We start from the raw sequence: 6,000 nt of genomic DNA on the forward strand, positions 1-6,000 counted from the left end.
CCCCATCCATCTCACTGTGGGATGCTCACCTGCTGCCATCCAAGGACAGCTGGGAACCGTGAGACCTTCTCTCAGTCCCAGTAGTTGGAAAACCATCCCCTGCCCCTGGAGGGAGAGGGGATCTACACCATAGTCAAAGCCTTTCTGCTCCTGCCTAGGAAGAACTTTTGTATGCCAGCTTTGAGACAAACAGCTGTCAGTCAGCTCCTTGAGAGGAGGAGGAGGAGGAGGAGGAGGTGACTTTGGGATGGAGCAGCAGAAGGAGCCATCATGTCCTTGGAAGCTTCCTAAATAGGTCAACAATCTAAATCCAGACCAGAGGGACGCAGGGCACATGGCAGTGGGGAGCAGTGGAACAGTCAGGGAGCTAGGAATCGGTGGCAAAGATGCATTTTACCCACATCAAAACCAAGCCAACAACAGCAATAATGAACAGAAAATGCATTACTTCCGAAAGAAGAAGTTGGGCTCAGCAGTCAAGCAGGTCAAATCCCAGCCAATTCTGGCTCTTTTATCAGCTTAGCCTTGGATAAAGTCACTCCCAATGCTCCCGGTCTCAATTTCCCTATCTGTAAAACAGGGAGAACTGGATAAAGTCACTTCAAACACTCCAGGTCTCAATTTCCCTATCTATAAAACAGGGAAAGCTGGATACCTCCTGCATATACATATATATATATACATATATATATATATACATATACATATATATATATATATATATATATATATATATATATATATATATATATATATATATATATATATATATATATATATATATAATATATGACTACTGTCAGGGTCAAATGTAATTGAGGATTTAAAAATGCTATATAAACATTAGGCAACAAATTGTTGATGTTAACATTCTTCCCCAAACTAGAGCATCTGTGAAATACTAATTTTCCAGTCAGAGGAAGGTACCAAATTTTAAACAGAAAAGAAAGAGCTAGAATGTGGTATTATTATGCACATGTAAGAGAGGCCAAATCAAGTCTTGAATCACAAGAAGAGGCAAATGGTTGGTTATAAGACTGTTAGCCAATAAACATAGTTCTATTGCCATCTAAACACAGAATTATAGAATCTTAGAGTGATGCTTTTGCTGGAAGGAACTTTAGAGATCACCTATGCACTTATGATGTTCTATTTTATGTCATAATTATTTAGTGGGTACATATCTTATCTCCCTACCAGACTGTAAATCAATCAATCAATAAACAAGAAGGTGAGGAGGATTTAGGAGGAAAGATAATGAGTTCTGTTATGGACATATTGAGTTTAGGATGTATACCGGACATCCAAATGGAGATGTCTGAAAGGCAGTTTGGGGATGTAATATTTTAGTCAGCAGAGAGTTTGGGGCAAGAAAAGTGATTTAAAATAGAGATGGTAATTAAATCCTTGGGAATTGGCTCATTTGGTGAATGAGACTGTGTTTTTTAACTTTTTTTCTAAAGTCTTAGAAACTTCTCTGATCCTCAATTTGTTATTGTTGTTTAGTCATTTTTATCATCTCCAAGTCTTTGTGACCCCAAATGGGGCCACACTGGACAAAGACACTTCCTTTCCTGCCATTTCCTTCTCTAGCTAATTTGACAGAGGAGGAAACTGAGGCAAGCTGGGTTAAGTAATTTACCAGAGTCATATAACCAGTAAGTATTTAAGGTCAGATTCAACTCAGGACTTTCTGGCCCATTAATCTATCCACTTCAACACCTAGTTTCTAGCCTCAGTTTACCTATCTATAAAATAGTATCTGTCTCCAATAGAATTGTTTTGGGGGTTCAAATGAGATATTAGAGCTTTGCAAATTTACATATATGTCTCTCATCACCATCACTGCCACCACCACCACCAGCACAACCATTAACCTTCCAAGAACAATACTTTATGCATAGCAAATGTTCCATAAATATTTATTGAATTTAGTTCATTCTTCTCATCTTCAGATAGGAAACTGAGATCCTGATAGTTAAAGTGTTTTTCACAAGGAGTTGTTAGAGGAAAATCTGTAACTAGGCAGGAGACCGAAAGCAGCAGTGAAGATGATTTTCTGAAAAACATTATAATGGGGTTCTTCTATCTTAGCACCTCCAGGAATCTGATAGGAAGAAAAAGAAAATGAGCTGCTGAGGGGTGGTTGTACGTGTGAGTCCAGAATTCAAGGGCTTTGAGAATTTAAGTAGGGGCTAGTAAAAATTCAGGATTGGGACAGGGAGAGGCGGCATTGGAAATGGTCGGGCAGCTTTACACTAAGAATCCTGGGACATGGCTCTTGAGATGGGACAGCTGCCCAGCAGAGAAAGTGGATCCCCTCAGCCTGGTAGTGCAAGCAGGGCCTTGGGGCCAAGGTTCTGTAGCTTGGTGGAACTCGTTTATAGAGATAGTGAAAAAATAAAATAAAAACAGCCAACGGCTCCTTGCGATGGTTTCAAACTCCAGGGGGGCAGAAAATACAGAAGTGGAATTTGAATGGAGCAGCTGAGTATTGGGTCTGGAGATGACAGCGGCCAGGAGCAATGCGTCTCTCTGGTGGAATCATTTAAAATTTAAAACTGAAGATTAAACAGATTCCTTTTTATGATGATAAGCACTGAGTTGGTCCTGGTCCCTGGGTACCCCCACCGTGGCTCACAGCTCTGTAGGATGCAAGGACAGAGGCATCTCTACTGCTGTTCACCAAATGTCTGTGGATTCAGCAATGGAAATTGCATTTCCTCCGCTGACCCCAGGGCCCTCCCCTCCTGGGATCCCAGGGACCGTGCTCACCCCAAGCTGCACCTTGGGACAGCGCTGGTCAGACTTCATTATCAGGCCCTGCCAGGTGAGGATGAAGTGTGCTAGTAGGGAGTTTCTCGCTGAACATAAGGAACTTTTCTTTCCTTTGAACCAATGAGTTTCTGGCTCCTCTTGTACACTCCTCACCCCGTCCCTGCCTCCTTTTCTCCATGACCTGGGTTAGGGATGGTGGTGCAGAGAGTTGGATGAAGTGGACACACCCCACCAGAGATTAGGGAATCACCTGGAAGGAATTTTGGACTGCATCCACCCCATTTTGCAAATGAACAAACTGAGGTTGAGAGAAATTAAGTCGCTTGCACATGCAGCTAATTAGTAGCAGAAGCAAGATTTAAACTGTCTTTTATTTCTTTTATCGTATTTTGTTTTTCGAGGCAATGGAATCAAGTGGCATGCAGCCAGTAAGTGTTTAAGGTCAAATCTGAAGTCCTGTCCTCCCGGCTTCAGTGCTCAATCCACTGGGCACCTAGCCTCCCCTTCACCTGTGTCTCCAAATCCAGCTCTCCACTAGCAGGCTGGCTCTTCTCCCATGACCACAGTGCTCAGGGAATAGCTGGATTTCTGTCTCGTTTCTTGTCCCAAACAGGATTTGGGGATCAATACAATCAATGACACTATTGCAAGAAGACTTCTGCCGAAGTGGTAATCGGGTTTTAAGCAATAACCCATCTGGCTGAAATCAGAGCGGTCTGAACACAAACCCTGTGGCTTTGTCGTTGTTAATCCTTATTTGGGTAGGGGAACGGGAACAAGAAAGAAAAGACAAATTGGCTCCTGGTGAGCCTGAGGGCTCACAGAAATGTGAGCCTGCTTAAAAACCGGGGGATGGGGAAAAGATTAAAAAGAGAGAACTAGAGGAGGGACTTGTTAGTGCTGGAGCTGGTTTCAAGGAGAGAAATTTAGGAGGTTTTGGCTGAGGAACACAGAGGGAGAGAACAACCAGTGGAGTGTTCCATTGCCTACTGAAGAGGGCTGTTTTAACCTGCAACTGAGGTTGTACCTAGATTCCAGCCAAAAAGGACCTGGCAGGCCCAAGAACTGGGTCCAGATGTAGTAAGTAAAGGGCATGGCCAGCCTGGGTATGCACAAAAAGGCAGGCACAAAAAGTGGATGCGGGGCTTTATCAGAAAGAGTTTATGTTTCAGTACGTATCTGGGTTTTGGTTTTGGGGGGTATTGGTACAGAGGTTTTACCCCAGATATCTTTCAATGTATAAATCTTAAGCAGCTTCACAGCTGACTTGCTGAAGACTCGAATATGGAACAAGACTTTGGGGCCAGGTTGAAACTCCAATTTTAAGCCCAGACAAGTGAGCCCCTAGTTTTTCTAAGAAGTGACAGAAGAAATGAGAGATTGGATGGCATTTTAAGTTCAATTATGTCCCTTAACTAGTAATGAAAATTAGCTTGAAGAAAACTTGCCTACAGCCTTGGGCCTCAGTTTCCCTATCTGTAAAATGAAAAACAAGTGGTTGCATTAAAAAACTAATAATTCTAATTGCTGCCATTTATATAGCGCTTCTTATGTGTCAGGCACATGCTAAGTGTTAGAAATATTATCTCATTTGATTCTCACAACAACCCTGGGAAGTCAGCTCTGTAATAATCCCCATTTTACAGATGAGAAATCTGAGGCAAACAAACATTGCTCAGGGCAAGTAAATATCTGAGGCTGAAATATGAAGTCAGATCTTTCTGACTCCAGGCCCGTCTCTATCTATTCCAGTTAAGCATTTTTATGATACATGCTTTAATTGTTGTTATTAAGCTAACTTCCTTCAGCTAAAGAGTTTTAAGAGCCCTTTTGCTGATTCCACTCAAATATTTTTTTTTCTCTATTTAACGACCCCTTCCTCTGTATTTGGCACAGGATTATTTTTAAACAGCAAGAACTCACATTTGACTAGACTTTTATATTTATAAGCATTTTAAACACATCATGCGATTTAATCCTTCATAACAGCACCATGACGTAGCTAATGTCATTTTTCTACTCAATCTAGAGATAAAGAAACTAAGGTTTAGAGTTCTAAACTAGCAAAACTGGGATTTTAATGGATGTTTTCTGCCTCTAATTTTTCTTTTCATTGCAACATGTTATTGACACATGGCTTTTTGAAATTTTTATTTATTTTTGTTTGTGGAAGGTAGCATGGAGGGGAGTAGGTTATACTGATTGACTTGTGATTTCATTTGTAGATGGAAATCCCAGGTGTGGAAACCTCTGAACATCTTACTGAGTCTAGTTACTTAGAATGTTAGCAAGCAGCCTGGGGAAAGAGAGAAGCTGAGTGATTTGTCCATGATGGCACAGCTTGTAAATGCTGGAATTAAGACTTGAACTTGAATTTCTTAGGAGACTGATAGAGGTTCTTAAATCACTTTCTCCTTCTGTGTCCCTGCCCGTCTCCACAATTAGATTGTAAACTTCTTCAGAAATACAGACTGTGTTGTCATTTTTTTTTAATTTAGCATGCATGCCTAATACAATACTGACAAATAGAAAGACTTTTGTTTTAGGTGAAAATGAGAAACCTAGGGTTTCTCTGTGATCCCTGGGGTGTGGGTGATAATCCCCACGCAGAAGCAGAGGTACCTGTTAGTTCCATTGGCAGCTGTGCCCAGGAATAACTCATTTTATGGTATAAGTGCCAGTAAAAAAAACCCTATGGTTGTCTTTTTTGTGGCTGTTTTAGGAAGGAGGAGCAGTTTCAGAGTGGGAAGCCAGCTAAAGATTATTGCTCCCTAGCCAGGCTGGTGGTAGTCATTCACATATGATCATTAGAGATTTCCCTGGCACTGAAGGGGAAAAGTGAGAAATGATTTCCATTTGGGATTAAAGAGTCTAGGATGCCGACTGAGTAGGTACCTACTGAGGGCAGCCAGGTTACCTTCTCTGCCAATCCACTCCTGCCCATGAATGTTACTTTATAGGATTTAAGGGAAGAGAATAATCATTTCTATAGCAGCTTTATGCCAGCTACAGGGCTAAACACTGTGAAGTCCTGAAATAAACAGTCATGAGTTAATGAATAAAGCATCTTTAATTGAGATTGCAGGATAGCTAACCTGCCACTCCCTGGGTATTTCCCCAACCAAGAAACCCATGAACAGATTCTTTATCATTTTAGAAGGGGAGACCTGCTCACCAGCCCTGAGTTACCCATGGCAAGTTCCCTGGGACCAGGAAAGACCA

The sequence above is a fragment of the Sminthopsis crassicaudata genome, chromosome 3 (genome assembly GCF_048593235.1).
Source record: "Sminthopsis crassicaudata isolate SCR6 chromosome 3, ASM4859323v1, whole genome shotgun sequence".
NCBI classification, from domain to species: domain Eukaryota; kingdom Metazoa; phylum Chordata; class Mammalia; order Dasyuromorphia; family Dasyuridae; genus Sminthopsis; species Sminthopsis crassicaudata.